Raw genomic sequence first — 17,500 nt, 5'->3', positions numbered from 1 at the left:
GAAACACCTTGCCACTACATGAGTCTAGTATTAGGTCCTAGGGTCTCTTTTCGACAACTCCCGACCTCCCTGATATCGAATCGTCAGTTTACATGAGGAGGCTAAACTTTCTATGACGACTCAGTACAACCATACCTCCCTATAATAGTGAAATGTCAAATTCTAGGGCTTTTTGGCCATGGAAAATTCTGAAGCTCGGCACGAGCAAACATGACCCATGCTTGTATCTCCGAAACTATGAGTCTGACAGTTTTGCACTCTTCTGCGGAAAGTTGTGTCTCGGTAAGCCTAAAAAGTCAGTAGAACACCACGAAACGATCCGACCACTCCTTCGACCTGTTTTGGGGTTTTGCAGTTTTCCATGGGGTATTTTGTATGGGGAAAACCGACCCATGCCCGTATCTCCGTACCTAAGCGTCTGACGGTCTTGAACCCCTTTAGGTAAAAGTTGCATTCCGTCGAGCTAAACATTTCACTAGAACATCGCGAAACGATCCGACGACTCCTTCTGGGAGTTTTTGGGGTCCGAAGGTTTTCTGGGACTTAGTCTCTGGAGCAACATTTCTGAAGCTCGGCACGAGCAACCACGCACGTGTCTTATATCTCCGTAAGTAAGTGTCTGACGGTCTTGGACACCTTAAGCAAAAAGTTGCGTCTTATCGAATGGAACATTTCACTAGAACACCACGAAACGATCCGACCACTCCTTCGACCTGTTTTGGGGTTTTGCAGTTTTCCATGGGGTATTTTGTATGGGGAAAACCGACCCATGCCCGTATCTCCGTACCTAAGCGTCTGACGGTCTTGGACCCCTTTAGGTAAAAGTTGCATTCCGTCGAGCTGAACATTTCACTAGAACATCGCGAAACGATCCGACGCCTCCTTCTGGGAGTTTTTGGGGTCCGAAGGTTTTCTGGGACTTAGTCTCTGGAGCAACATTTCTGAAGCTCGGCACGAGCAACCACGCACGTGTCTTATATCTCCGTAAGTAAGGGTCTGACGGTCTTGGACACCTTTAGCAAAAAGTTGCGCCCTATCGAATGGAACATTTCACTAGAACACCACGAAACGATCCGACCACTCCTTCGACCTGTTTTGGGGTTTTGCAGTTTCCCATGGGGTATTTTGTATGGGGAAAACCGACCCATGGCCGTATCTCCGTACCTAAGCGTCTGACGGTCTTGGACCCCTTTAGGTAAAAGTTGCATTTCGTCGAGCTGAACATTTCACTAGAACATCGCGAAACGATCCGACGACTCCTTCTGGGAGTTTTTGGGGTCGGAAGGTTTTCTGGGACTTAGTCTCTGGAGCAACATTTCTGAAGCTCGGCACGAGCAACCACGCACGTGTCTTATATCTCCGTAAGTAAGGGTCTGACGGTCTTGGACACCTTTAGCAAAAAGTTGCGCCCTATCGAATGGAACATTTCACTAGAACACCACGAAACGATCCGACCACTCCTTCGACCTGTTTTGGGGTTTTGCAGTTTTCCATGGGGTATTTTGTATGGGGAAAACCGACCCATGCCCGTACCTCCGTACATAAGCGTCTGACGGTCTTGGACCCCTTTAGGTAAAAGTTGCATTCCGTCGAGCTGAACATTTCACTAGAACATCGCGAAACGATCCGACCACTCCTTCTGGGAGTTTTTGGGGTCGACTTGTGCGCAACCCCGACCTTCAGGATTTTGCTCTACGGAAGGGGGTGCACAAAAGTGTTCGTAATCAACCTCGGATTGTACTTTTCATCATCTAGGGGCACCGTAGGGACCGAAAAAAGTGGTTTCGCATGATAGTCCACCTCGACCCATGTCGACCCTTGCGCGACCCCGACCTTCAGGATTTTGCTCTACGGAAGGGGTCCTCTCTGTACAAGGTTTAGGGGTACATTTTCACCCAAAAACCACTATCGCTCATCCGAAACAACTCCTCGACATGTGTCTTCTCTGTGAATTTGGCCCCGATCTGACGAGTAGTTTTCGAGATATGCCCCTCTGAAGGTACATATTGGGACTTAGCCGATTTTCACCCATTGCGGTGTCTATGGGGTGTTGGGAATCGCTCTACCGACCAGCCGGTTGGAGATATCGATTCCCGGTCTTCGGCGCGTTTGCTCAACTTAGTAATGCCTACTTTTCGTCCATACACACAACACCTCGCAGAGTTCTCCTTCTGCCAGATATAGCGCGTGCCCCTTTGTTCGTGCACCATTTTGCCCGTTTTTCGCACATTGCCTCGAAACCATGCGTTCGACGGTTTTACGTCCCAAGCACCGATGTTAGAACACCACCGTGGCTAACTTTCGTCCATATACGCCAACTCCGTGCAATGTCTCCATCACCCTGTTTTTGGGTGAAACCCCATTTCTGGGACTTAGCCGATTTTCACCCATTGCGGTGTCTATGGGGTGTTGGGAATCGCTCTACCGACCAGCCGGTTGGAGATATCGATTCCCGGTCTTCGGCGCGTTTGCTCAACTTAGTAATGCCTACTTTTCGTCCATACACACAACACCTCGCAGAGTTCTCCTTCTGCCAGATATAGCGCGTGCCCCTTTGTTCGTGCACCATTTTGCCCGTTTTTCGCACATTGCCTCGAAACCATGCGTTCGACGGTTTTACGTCCCAAGCACCGATGTTAGAACACCACCGTGGCTAACTTTCGTCCATATACGCCAACTCCGTGCAATGTCTCCATCACCCTGTTTTTGGGTGAAACCCCATTTCTGGGACTTAGCCGATTTTCACCCATTGCGGTGTCTATGGGGTGTTGGGAATCGCTCTACCGACCAGCCGGTTGGAGATATCGAGTTGCGGTCTTCGGCGCGTTTGCTCAACTCCGTAATGCCTACTTTTCGTCCATACACACAACACCTCGCAGAGTTCTCCTTCTGCTAGATATAGCGCGTGCCCCTTTGTTCGTGCACCATTTTTGCCAGTTTTTCGCACATTGCCTCGAAACCATGCGTCCGACGGTTTTGCGTCCCAAGTACCGATGTTAGAACACCACCGTGGCTAACTTTCGTCCATATACGCCAACTCCGTGCAATGTCTCCATCACCCTGTTTTTGGGTGAAAACCCATTTCTGGGACTTAGCCGATTTTCACCCATTGCGGTGTCTATGGGGTGTTGGGAATCGCTCTACCGACCAGCCGGTTGGAGATATCGATTCCCGGTCTTCGGCGCGTTTGCTCAACTCCGTAATGCCTACTTTTCGTCCATACACACAACACCTCGCAGAGTTCTCCTTCTGCCAGATATAGCGCGTGCCCCTTTTTTCGTGCACCGTTTTGGCCCGTTTTTCGCACATTGCTTCGAAACCATGCGTCCGACGGTTTTGCGTCCCAAGTACCGATGTTAGAACACCACCGTGGCTAACTTTCGTCCATATACGCCAACTCCGTGCAATGTCTCCATCACCCTGTTTTTGGGTGAAAACCCATTTCTGGGACTTAGCCGATTTTCACCCATTGCGGTGTCTATGGGGTGTTGGGAATCGCTCTACCGACCAGCCGGTTGGAGATATCGAGTTGCGGTCTTCGGCGCGTTTGCTCAACTCCGTAATGCCTACTTTTCGTCCATACACACAACACCTCGCAGAGTTCTCCTTCTGCCAGATATAGCGCGTGCCCCTTTTTTCGTGCACCGTTTTGGCCCGTTTTTCGCACATTGCTTCGAAACCATGCGTCCGACGGTTTTGCGTCCCAAGTAGTGATGTTAGAACACCACCGTGGCTAAGTTTCGTCCATATACGCCAACTCCGTACAATGTCTCCATCACCCTGTTTTTGGGTGAAAACCCATTTCAGGGACTTAGCCGATTTTCACCCATTGCGGTGTCTATGGGGTGTTGGGAATCGCTCTACCGACCAGCCGGTTGGAGATATCGAGTTGCGGTCTTCGGCGCGTTTGCTCAACTCCGTAATGCCTACTTTTCGTCCATACACACAACACCTCGCAGAGTTCTCCTTCTGCCAGATATAGCGCGTGCCCCTTTGTTCGTGCACCATTTTGGCCTGTTTTTCGTACATCGCTTCGAAACCATGCGTCCGACGGTTTTGCGTTCCAAGTACCGATGTTAGAACACCACCGTGGCTAACTTTCGTCCATATACGCCAACTCCGTGCAATGTCTCCATCACCCTGTTTTTGGGTGAAAACCCATTTCTGGGACTTAGCCGATTTTCACCCATTGCGGTGTCTATGGGGTGTTGGGAATCGCTCTACCGACCAGCCGGTTGGAGATATCGAGTTGCGGTCTTCGGCGCGTTTGCTCAACTCCGTAATGCCTACTTTTCGTCCATACACACAACACCTCGCAGAGTTCTCCTTCTGCCAGATATAGCGCGTGCCCCTTTGTTCGTGCACCATTTTGGCCTGTTTTTCGTACATCGCTTCGAAACCATGCGTCCGACGGTTTTGCGTCCCAAGTACCGATGTTAGAACACCACCGTGGCTAACTTTCGTCCATATACGCCAACTCCGTGCAATGTCTCCATCACCCTGTTTTTGGGTGAAAACCCATTTCTGGGACTTAGCCGATTTTCACCCATTGCGGTGTCTATGGGGTGTTGGGAATCGCTCTACCGACCAGCCGGTTGGAGATATCGAGTTGCGGTCTTCGGCGCGTTTGCTCAACTCCGTAATGCCTACTTTTCGTCCATACACACAACACCTCGCAGAGTTCTCCTTCTGCCAGATATAGCGCGTGCCCCTTTGTTCGTGCACCATTTTGGCCTGTTTTTCGTACATCGCTTCTAAACCATGCGTGCGACGGTTTTGCGTTCCAAGTACCGATGTTAGAACACCACCGTGGCTAACTTTCGTCCATATACGCCAACTCCGTGCAATGTCTCCATCACCCTGTTTTTGGGTGAAAACCCATTTCTGGGACTTAGCCGATTTTCACCCATTGCGGTGTCTATGGGGTGTTGGGAATCGCTCTACCGACCAGCCGGTTGGAGATATCGAGTTGCGGTCTTCGGCGCGTTTGCTCAACTTCGTAATGCCTACTTTTCGTCCATACACACAACACCTCGCAGAGTTCTCCTTCTGCCAGATATAGCGCGTGCCCCTTTTTTCGTGCACCGTTTTGGCCCGTTTTTCGCACATTGCTTCGAAACCATGCGTCCGACGGTTTTGCGTCCCAAGTACCGATGTTAGAACACCACCGTGGCTAACTTTCGTCCATATACGCCAACTCCGTGCAATGTCTCCATCACCCTGTTTTTGGGTGAAAACCCATTTCTGGGACTTAGCCGATTTTCACCCATTGCGGTGTCTATGGGGTGTTGGGAATCGCTCTACCGACCAGCCGGTTGGAGATATCGAGTTGCGGTCTTCGGCGCGTTTGCTCAACTCCGTAATGCCTACTTTTCGTCCATACACACAACACCTCGCAGAGTTCTCCTTCTGCCAGATATAGCGCGTGCCCCTTTTTTCGTGCACCGTTTTGGCCCGTTTTTCGCACATTGCTTCGAAACCATGCGTCCGACGGTTTTGCGTCCCAAGTAGTGATGTTAGAACACCACCGTGGCTAACTTTCGTCCATATACGCCAAACTTCTCAGACACCTCCATCCGAGAGTATTTCGTGTTTTCCCATATATTGCATACTGCCAGGGGTTTTCTTCCATACAACTTTCAATGTTCTGTAAAACACCCGCGCATCGTCCGATTGGACTGAAACTGCTCCGGCGCGCTCTCTGCCGTGCTACAACTCTGCGCAAACCATCAAAACCTCGATGCCTGCGTGCGCACCTAGCCATCTGAACTCCGTACACTCTGGCTTAACAGGCCTCTTAGCCCGTTACAACATGGCTAACCCACTGGTAACCGGTAACCGTCACTCGTCCAATGTGGTCCATCACCCGTGCAAGCTGTTTCGCGTGCTTGCGCTTGCTCCGTGAGCAATCCCGCGTGCATTCGGTTGTCTTCCAACAGCGTGTTCGTCTCGCAACAATCTCCTCCGTGTGTACGCCTGGTGCTATGCAACAAGTTGAAATTTTTCGGGAAGTCAAGTTTTGGGACTTGTACTTTTTTTCAACATTAAATGCAGCTTTTCGCACACCATAGCAACTCGGGCTTCGACTTTCGGGACTTGGTGCTTTTCGCGGATCAAGCCCAATGGACTTGACCCGCTAAAGCTCACCTCCTCTCTATCGCTCCATTCGGGTAGCTATGGTGCACCCCAGCCAGTAGCGCACATGCACCCCATGTCTGGGGCACAAGCACACCACCCACCCACTAGGACACACCACAGCAGCACACCCTTCTGCACATAGCACCACGTGTGTGCAGCGTCGCCTTACCCAAGCGACTAGCCCCACCTTGCAGGAGCAAGCTCCCACAGGTGGCGCGCAGCCGGTGTGTGACTCCCGCACACTCCCGACTAGGTGGTACCATCGTCACCATGGCACGCACCCAGGCACCTGCACCTGCTGCAGGTACCTTACGCACACGCGTGATGACCCCCGTGTGGAGGGCCGGTGGATTCCCGGTGGGTGCAAGTCACTCTACTCCGAGCCCTGGGACACCTTCCCAGGGTGTTTTCCATGTACCACTAACCCTTGGTTGGACACCTCTTGGCTACTTGACCCCTTTCCCGGTGGGTGCAAGTCACCGTGCGGAACCTTTCGGCCGCTCTCCCTAGGACTGTGTTGCAGGCAAGCACAGTGGTTCCGCGACCTAGAGACAGCGGCATCCCTTGTTACTGCTACTCCGAGCCCTGGGACACCTTCCCAGGGTGTTTTCCAAGTACACCAGGACACACCTTCCCGGTACCAGAACCAGTCGTAGTTGCCGTCACCCAAATTTCATACAACCGTCACCCACGAGCCGAAACACCTTGCCACTACATGAGTCTAGTATTAGGTCCTAGGGTCTCTTTTCGACAACTCCCGACCTCCCTGATATCGAATCGTCAGTTTACATGAGGAGGCTAAACTTTCTATGACGACTCAGTACAACCATACCTCCCTATAATAGTGAAATGTCAAATTCTAGGGCTTTTTGGCCATGGAAAATTCTGAAGCTCGGCACGAGCAAACATGACCCATGCTTGTATCTCCGAAACTATGAGTCTGACAGTTTTGCACCCTTCTGCGGAAAGTTGTGTCTCGGTAAGCCTAAAAAGTCAGTAGAACACCACGAAACGATCCGACCACTCCTTCGACCTGTTTTGGGGTTTTGCAGTTTTCCATGGGGTATTTTGTATGGGGAAAACCGACCCATGCCCGTATCTCCGTACCTAAGCGTCTGACGGTCTTGCACCCCTTTAGGTAAAAGTTGCATTTTGTCGAGCTGAACATTTCACTAGAACATCGCGAAACGATCCGACGACTCCTTCTGGGAGTTTTTGGGGTCCGAAGGTTTTCTGGGACTTAGTCTCTGGAGCAACATTTCTGAAGCTCGGCACGAGCAACCACGCACGTGTCTTATATCTCCGTAAGTAAGGGTCTGACGGTCTTGGACACCTTTAGCAAAAAGTTGCGCCCTATCGAATGGAACATTTCACTAGAACACCACGAAACGATCCGACCACTCCTTCGACCTGTTTTGGGGTTTTGCAGTTTTCCATGGGGTATTTTGTATGGGGAAAACCGACCCATGCCCGTATCTCCGTACCTAAGCGTCTGATGGTCTTGGACCCCTATAGGTAAAAGTTGCATTTCGTCGAGCTGAACGTTTCACTAGAACATCGCGAAACGATCCGAGGCCTCCTTCTGGGAGTTTTTGGGGTCGGAAGGTTTTCTGGGACTTAGTCTCTGGAGCAACATTTCTGAAGCTCGGCACGAGCAACCACGCACGTGTCTTATATCTCCGTAAGTAAGTGTCTGACGGTCTTGGACACCTTTAGCAAAAAGTTGCGCCCTATCGAATGGAACATTTCATTAGATTACCACGAAACGATCCGACCACTCCTTCGACCTGTTTTGGGGTTTTGCAGTTTTCCATGGGGTATTTTGTATGGGGAAAACCGACCCATGCCCGTATCTCCGTACCTAAGCGTCTGACGGTCTTGGACCCCTTTAGGTAAAAGTTGCATTCCGTCGAGCTGAACATTTCACTAGAACATCGCGAAACGATCCGACGACTCCTTCTGGGAGTTTTCGGAGTCGGAAGGTTTTCTGGGACTTAGTCTCTGGAGCAACATTTCTGAAGCTCGGCACGAGCAACCACGCACGTGTCTTATATCTCCGTAAGTAAGTGTCTGACGGTCTTGGACACCTTTAGCAAAAAGTTGCGTCTTATCGAATGGAACATTTCACTAGAACACCACGAAACGATCCGACCACTCCTTCGACCTGTTTTGGGGTTTTGCAGTTTTCCATGGGGTATTTTGTATGGGGAAAACCGACCCATGCCCGTATCTCCGTACCTAAGCGTCTGACGGTCTTGAACCCCTTTAGGTAAAAGTTGCATTCCGTCGAGCTGAACATTTCACTAGAACATCGCGAAACGATCCGACGACTCCTTCTGGGAGTTTTTGGGGTCGGAAGGTTTTCTGGGACTTAGTCTCTGGAGCAACATTTCTGAAGCTCGGCACGAGCAACCACGCACGTGTCTTATATCTCCGTAAGTAAGGGTCTGACGGTCTTGGACACCTTTAGCAAAAAGTTGCGCCCTATCGAATAGAACATTTCACTAGAACACCACGAAACGATCCGACCACTCCTTCGACCTGTTTTGGGGTTTTGCAGTTTTCCATGGGGTATTTTGTATGGGGAAAACCGACCCATGCCCGTATCTCCGTACCTAAGCGTCTGACGGTCTTGGACCCCCTTAGGTAAAAGTTGCATTCCGTCGAGCTGAACATTTCACTAGAACATCGCGAAACGATCCGACGACTCCTTCTGGGAGTTTTTGGGGTCCGAAGGTTTTCTGGGACTTAGTCTCTGGAGCAACATTTCTGAAGCTCGGCACGAGCAACCACGCACGTGTCTTATATCTCCGTAAGTAAGGGTCTGACGGTCTTGGACACCTTTAGCAAAAAGTTGCGCCCTATCGAATGGAACATTTCACTAGAACACCACGAAACGATCCGACCACTCCTTCGACCTGTTTTGGGGTTTTGCAGTTTTCCATGGGGTATTTTGTATGGGGAAAACCGACCCATGCCCGTATCTCCGTACCTAAGCGTCTGACGGTCTTGCACCCCTTGAGGTAAAAGTTGCATTTTGTCGAGCTGAACATTTCACTAGAACATCGCGAAACGATCCGACGACTCCTTCTGGGAGTTTTTGGGGTCGGAAGGTTTTCTGGGACTTAGTCTCTGGAGCAACATTTCTGAAGCTCGGCACGAGCAACCACGCACGTGTCTTATATCTCCGTAAGTAAGGGTCTGACGGTGTTGGACACCTTTAGCAAAAAGTTGCGCCCTATCGAATGGAACATTTCACTAGAACACCACGAAACGATCCGACCACTCCTTCGACCTGTTTTGGGGTTTTGCAGTTTTCCATGGGGTATTTTGTATGGGGAAAACCGACCCATGCCCGTATCTCCGTACCTAAGCGTCTGACGGTCTTGGACCCCTTTAGGTAAAAGTTGCATTCCGTCGAGCTGAACATTTCACTAGAACATCGCGAAACGATCCGACGACTCCTTCTGGGAGTTTTCGGAGTCGGAAGGTTTTCTGGGACTTAGTCTCTGGAGCAACATTTCTGAAGCTCGGCACGAGCAACCACGCACGTGTCTTATATCTCCGTAAGTAAGTGTCTGACGGTCTTGGACACCTTTAGCAAAAAGTTGCGTCTTATCGAATGGAACATTTCACTAGAACACCACGAAACGATCCGACCACTCCTTCGACCTGTTTTGGGGTTTTGCAGTTTTCCATGGGGTATTTTGTATGGGGAAAACCGACCCATGCCCGTATCTCCGTACCTAAGCGTCTGACGGTCTTGAACCCCTTTAGGTAAAAGTTGCATTCCGTCGAGCTGAACATTTCACTAGAACATCGCGAAACGATCCGACGACTCCTTCTGGGAGTTTTTGGGGTCGGAAGGTTTTCTGGGACTTAGTCTCTGGAGCAACATTTCTGAAGCTCGGCACGAGCAACCACGCACGTGTCTTATATCTCCGTAAGTAAGGGTCTGACGGTCTTGGACACCTTTAGCAAAAAGTTGCGCCCTATCGAATAGAACATTTCACTAGAACACCACGAAACGATCCGACCACTCCTTCGACCTGTTTTGGGGTTTTGCAGTTTTCCATGGGGTATTTTGTATGGGGAAAACCGACCCATGCCCGTATCTCCGTACCTAAGCGTCTGACGGTCTTGGACCCCCTTAGGTAAAAGTTGCATTCCGTCGAGCTGAACATTTCACTAGAACATCGCGAAACGATCCGACGACTCCTTCTGGGAGTTTTTGGGGTCCGAAGGTTTTCTGGGACTTAGTCTCTGGAGCAACATTTCTGAAGCTCGGCACGAGCAACCACGCACGTGTCTTATATCTCCGTAAGTAAGGGTCTGACGGTCTTGGACACCTTTAGCAAAAAGTTGCGCCCTATCGAATGGAACATTTCACTAGAACACCACGAAACGATCCGACCACTCCTTCGACCTGTTTTGGGGTTTTGCAGTTTTCCATGGGGTATTTTGTATGGGGAAAACCGACCCATGCCCGTATCTCCGTACCTAAGCGTCTGACGGTCTTGCACCCCTTGAGGTAAAAGTTGCATTTTGTCGAGCTGAACATTTCACTAGAACATCGCGAAACGATCCGACGACTCCTTCTGGGAGTTTTTGGGGTCGGAAGGTTTTCTGGGACTTAGTCTCTGGAGCAACATTTCTGAAGCTCGGCACGAGCAACCACGCACGTGTCTTATATCTCCGTAAGTAAGGGTCTGACGGTGTTGGACACCTTTAGCAAAAAGTTGCGCCCTATCGAATGGAACATTTCACTAGAACACCACGAAACGATCCGACCACTCCTTCGACCTGTTTTGGGGTTTTGCAGTTTTCCATGGGGTATTTTGTATGGGGAAAACCGACCCATGCCCGTATCTCCGTACCTAAGCGTCTGACGGTCTTGGACCCCTTTAGGTAAAAGTTGCATTCCGTCGAGCTGAACATTTCACTAGAACATCGCGAAACGATCCGACGACTCCTTCTGGGAGTTTTTGGGGTCGGAAGGTTTTCTGGGACTTAGTCTCTGCAGCAACATTTCTGAAGCTCGGCACGAGCAACCACGCACGTGTCTTATATCTCCGTAAGTAAGTGTCTGACGGTCTTGGACACCTTTAGCAAAAAGTTGCGCCCTATCGAATGGAACATTTCACTAGAACACCACGAAACGATCCGACCACTCCTTCGACCTGTTTTTGGGTTTTGCAGTTTTCCATGGGGTATTTTGTATGGGGAAAACCGACCCATGCCCGTATCTCCGTACCTAAGCGTCTGACGGTCTTGGACCCCTTTAGGTAAAAGTTGCATTCCATCGAGCTGAACATTTCACTAGAACATCGCGAAACGATCCGACGCCTCCTTCTGGGAGTTTTTGGGGTCGGAAGGTTTTCTGGGACTTAGTCTCTGGAGCAACATTTCTGAAGCTCGGCACGAGCAACCACGCACGTGTCTTATATCGCCGTAAGTAAGGGTCTGACGGTCTTGGACACCTTTAGCAAAAAGTTGCGTATAACCATCCTCGTCAATACTCTCGAACACTGTAACTCGATCCGACCACTCCTTGGTACACTTTTGTGGGTTGCCAGTTTCGGTTGGGACTTAGTCTCTGGAGACCAAATTCTGAAGCTCGGCGTGGGTACCGACTTTTCGTGCACGTCCGAGGGCCTCGACCGCCCCGAGAACCCGGACCTTCAGGATTTTGGCCGTTTTTGGGGGTGCACAAAAGTGTTCGTAATCAACCTCGGATTGTACTTTTCATCATCTAGGGGCACCGTAGGGACCGAAAAAAGTGGTTTCGCATGATAGTCCACCTCGACCCATGTCGACCCTTGCGCGACCCCGACCTTCAGGATTTTGCTCTACGGAAGGGGGTGCACACTTGTGCGACCCCGACCTTCAGGATTTTGCTCTACGGAAGGGGGTGCACAAAAGTGTTCGTAATCAACCTCGGATTGTACTTTTCATCATCTACGGGCATCGTAGGGACCGAAAAAAGTGGTTTCGCATGATAGTCCACCTCGACCCATGTCGACCCTGGCGCGACCCCGACCTTCAGGATTTTGCTCTACGGAAGGGGGTGCACACTTGTGCGACCCCGACCTTCAGGATTTTGCTCTACGGAAGGGGGTGCACAAAAGTGTTCGTAATCAACCTCGGATTGTACTTTTCATCATCTAGGGGCACCGTAGGGACCGAAAAAAGTGGTTTCGCATGATAGTCCACCTCGACCCATGTCGACCCTTGCGCGACCCCGACCTTCAGGATTTTGCTCTACGGAAGGGGGTCGACTTGTGCGCAACCCCGACCTTCAGGATTTTGCTCTACGGAAGGGGGTGCACAAAAGTGTTCGTAATCAACCTCGGATTGTACTTTTCATCATCTACGGGCACCGTAGGGACCGAAAAAAGTGGTTTCGCATGATAGTCCACCTCGACCCATGTCGACCCTTGCGCGACCCCGACCTTCAGGATTTTGCTCTACGGAAGGGGGTCGACTTGTGCGCAACCCCGACCTTCAGGATTTTGCTCTACGGAAGGGGGTGCACAAAAGTGTTCGTAATCAACCTCGGATTGTACTTTTCATCATCTAGGGGCACCGTAGGGACCGAAAAAAGTGGTTTCGCATGATAGTCCACCTCGACCCATGTCGACCCTTGCGCGACCCCGACCTTCAGGATTTTGCTCTACGGAAGGGGGTGCACAAAAGTGTTCGTAATCAACCTCGGATTGTACTTTTCATCATCTAGGGGCACCGTAGGGACCGAAAAAAGTGGTTTCGCATGATAGTCCACCTCGACCCATGTCGACCCTTGCGCGACCCCGACCTTCAGGATTTTGCTCTACGGAAGGGGGTCGACTTGTGCGCAACCCCGACCTTCAGGATTTTGCTCTACGGAAGGGGGTGCACAAAAGTGTTCGTAATCAACCTCGGATTGTACTTTTCATCATCTAGGGGCACCGTAGGGACCGAAAAAAGTGGTTTCGCATGATAGTCCACCTCGACCCATGTCGACCCTTGCGCGACCCCGACCTTCAGGATTTTGCTCTACGGAAGGGGGTCGACTTGTGCGCAACCCCGACCTTCAGGATTTTGCTCTACGGAAGGGGGTGCACAAAAGTGTTCGTAATCAACCTCGGATTGTACTTTTCATCATCTAGGGGCACCGTAGGGACCGAAAAAAGTGGTTTCGCATGATAGTCCACCTCGACCCATGTCGACCCTTGCGCGACCCCGACCTTCAGGATTTTGCTCTACGGAAGGGGGTCGACTTGTGCGCAACCCCGACCTTCAGGATTTTGCTCTACGGAAGGGGGTGCACAAAAGCGTTCGTAATCAACCTCGGATTGTACTTTTCATCATCTAGGGGCACCGTAGGGACCGAAAAAAGTGGTTTCGCATGATAGTCCACCTCGACCCATGTCGACCCTTGCGCGACCCCGACCTTCAGGATTTTGCTCTACGGAAGGGGGTCTACTTGTGCGCAACCCCGACCTTCAGGATTTTGCTCTACGGAAGGGGGTGCACAAAAGTGTTCGTAATCAACCTCGGATTGTACTTTTCATCATCTAGGGGCACCGTAGGGACCGAAAAAAGTGGTTTCGCATGATAGTCCACCTCGACCCATGTCGACCCTTGCGCGACCCCGACCTTCATGATTTTGCTCTACGGAAGGGGGTCGACTTGTGCGCAACCCCGACCTTCAGGATTTTGCTCTACGGAAGGGGGTGCACAAAAGTGTTCGTAATCAACCTCGGATTGTACTTTTCATCATCTAGGGGCACCGTAGGGACCGAAAAAAGTGGTTTCGCATGATAGTCCACCTCGACCCATGTCGACCCTTGCGCGACCCCGACCTTCAGGATTTTGCTCTACGGAAGGGGGTCTACTTGTGCGCAACCCCGACCTTCAGGATTTTGCTCTACGGAAGGGGGTGCACAAAAGTGTTCGTAATCAACCTCGGATTGTACTTTTCATCATCTAGGGGCACCGTAGGGACCGAAAAAAGTGGTTTCGCATGATAGTCCACCTCGACCCATGTCGACCCTTGCGCGACCCCGACCTTCAGGATTTTGCTCTACGGAAGGGGGTGCACACTTGTGCGACCCCGACCTTCAGGATTTTGCTCTACGGAAGGGGGTGCACAAAAGTGTTCGTAATCAACCTCGGATTGTACTTTTCATCATCTAGGGGCACCGTAGGGACCGAAAAAAGTGGTTTCGCATGATAGTCCACCTCGACCCATGTCGACCCTTGCGCGACCCCGACCTTCAGGATTTTGCTCTACGGAAGGGGGTCTACTTGTGCGCAACCCCGACCTTCAGGATTTTGCTCTACGGAAGGGGGTCTACTTGTGCGCAACCCCGACCTTCAGGATTTTGCTCTACGGAAGGGGGTGCACAAAAGTGTTCGTAATCAACCTCGGATTGTACTTTTCATCATCTACGGGCATCGTAGGGACCGAAAAAAGTGGTTTCGCATGATAGTCCACCTCGACCCATGTCGACCCTTGCGCGACCCCGACCTTCAGGATTTTGCTCTACGGAAGGGGGTGCACAAAAGTGTTCGTAATCAACCTCGGATTGTACTTTTCATCATCTAGGGGCACCGTAGGGACCGAAAAAAGTGGTTTCGCATGATAGTCCACCTCGACCCATGTCGACCCTTGCGCGACCCCGACCTTCAGGATTTTGCTCTACGGAAGGGGGTGCACAAAAGTGTTCGTAATCAACCTCGGATTGTACTTTTCATCATCTAGGGGCACCGTAGGGACCGAAAAAAGTGGTTTCGCATGATAGTCCACCTCGACCCATGTGGACCCTTGCGCGACCCCGACCTTCAGGATTTTGCTCTACGGAAGGGGGTGCACAAAAGTGTTCGTAATCAACCTCGGATTGTACTTTTCATCATCTAGGGGCACCGTAGGGACCGAAAAAAGTGGTTTCGCATGATAGTCCACCTCGACCCATGTCGACCCTTGCGCGACCCCGACCTTCAGGATTTTGCTCTACGGAAGGGGGTGCACAAAAGTGTTCGTAATCAACCTCGGATTGTACTTTTCATCATCTAGGGGCACCGTAGGGACCGAAAAAAGTGGTTTCGCATGATAGTCCACCTCGACCCATGTCGACCCTTGCGCGACCCCGACCTTCAGGATTTTGCTCTACGGAAGGGGGTGCACAAAAGTGTTCGTAATCAACCTCGGATTGTACTTTTCATCATCTAGGGGCACCGTAGGGACCGAAAATAGTGGGTTCGCATGATAGTCCACCTCGACCCATGTCGACCCTTGCGCGACCCCGACCTTCAGGATTTTGCTCTACGGAAGGGGGTCTACTTGTGCGCAACCCCGACCTTCAGGATTTTGCTCTACGGAAGGGGGTCTACTTGTGCGCAACCCCGACCTTCAGGATTTTGCTCTACGGAAGGGGGTGCACAAAAGTGTTCGTAATCAACCTCGGATTGTACTTTTCATCATCTAGAGGCACCGTAGGGACCGAAAAAAGTGGTTTCGCATGATAGTCCACCTCGACCCATGTCGACCCTTGCGCGACCCCGACCTTCAGGATTTTGCTCTACGGAAGGGGTCTCTCCTTGCTCGACCCCGACCTTCAGGATTTTGCTCTACGGAAGGGGGTGCACAAAAGTGTTCGTAATCAACCTCGGATTGTACTTTTCATCATCTAGGGGCACCGTAGGGACCGAAAAAAGTGGTTTCGCATGATAGTCCACCTCGATCCATGTCAACCCTTGCGCGACCCCGACCTTCAGGATTTTGCTCTACGGAAGGGGTCCTCTCTGTACAAGGTTTAGGGGTACATTTTCACCCAAAAACCACTATCGCTCAACCGAAACAACTCCTCGACATGTGTCTTATCTGTGAATTTGGCCCCGATCTGACGAGTAGTTTTCGAGATATGCCCCTCTGAAGGTACATTTTGGGACTTAGCCGATTTTCACCCATTGCGGTGTCTATGGGGTGTTGGGAATCGCTCTACCGACCAGCCGGTTGGAGATATCGTTTTGCGGTCTTCGGCGCGTTTGCTCAACTCCGTAATGCCTACTTTTCGTCCGTACACACAACACCGCGCAGAGTTCTCCTTCTGCCAGATATAGCGCGTGCCCCTTTGTTCGTGCACCATTTTGGCCCGTTTTTCGCACATCGCTTCGAAACCATGCGTGCGACGCTTTTGCGTCCCAGGTACCGATGTTAGAACACCACCGTGGCTAACTTTCGTCCATATACGCCAACTCCGTGCAATGTCTCCATCACCCTGTTTTTGGGTGAAAACCCATTTCTGGGACTTGGCCGATTTTCACCCATTGCGGTGTCTATGGGGTGTTGGGAATCGCTCTACCGACCAGCCGGTTGGAGATATCGAGTTGCGGTCTTCGGCGCGTTTGCTCAACTCCGTAATGCCTACTTTTCGTCCATACACACAACACCTCGCAGAGTTCTCCTTCTGCCAGATATAGCGCGTGCCCCTTTGTTCGTGCACCATTTTGCCCGTTTTTCGCACATTGCCTCGAAACCATGCGTTCGACGGTTTTGCGTCCCAAGCACCGATGTTAGAACACCACCGTGGCTAACTTTCGTCCATATACGCAAAACTTCTCAGACACCTCCATCCGAGAGTATTTCGTGTTTTCCCATTTATTGCATACTTCCAGGGGTTTGCTTCCACACAACTTTCAATGTTCTGTAAAACACCCGCGCATCGTCCGATTGGACTGAAACTGCTCCGGCGCGCTCTCTGCCGTGCTACAACTCTGCGCAAACCATCAAAACCTCGATGCCTGCGTGCGCACCTAGCCATCTGAACTCCGTACACTCTGGCTGAACAGGCCTCTTAGCCCGTTACAACATGGCTAACCCACTGGTAACCGGTAACCGTCACTCGTCCAATGTGGTCCATCACCCGTGCAAGCTGTTTCGCGTGCTTGCGCTTGCTCCGTGAGCAATCCCGCGTGCATTCGGTTGTCTTCCAACAGCGTGTTCGTCTCGCAACAATCTCCTCCGTGTGTACGCCTGGTGCTATGCAACTAGTTGAAATTTTTCGGGAAGTCAAGTTTTGGGACTTGTACTTTTTTTCAACATTAAATGCAGCTTTTCGCACACCATAGCAACTCGGGCTTTGACTTTCGGGACTTGGTGCTTTTCGCGGATCAAGCCCAATGGACTTGACCCGCTAAAGCTCACCTCCTCTCTATCGCTCCATTCGGGTAGCTATGGTGCACCCCAGCCAGTAGCGCACATGCACCCCATGTCTGGGGCACAAGCACACCACCCACTAGGACACACCACAGCAGCACACCCTTCTGCACATAGCACCACGTGTGTGCAGCGTCGCCTTACCCAAGCGACTTGCGCCAC

This window comes from Anopheles nili, unplaced genomic scaffold, assembly GCF_943737925.1.
Source record: "Anopheles nili unplaced genomic scaffold, idAnoNiliSN_F5_01 U_low_cov_2, whole genome shotgun sequence".
Classification (NCBI taxonomy): Eukaryota; Metazoa; Arthropoda; class Insecta; order Diptera; family Culicidae; genus Anopheles; species Anopheles nili.
Note: the sequence above shows the minus strand (reverse complement) of the source record.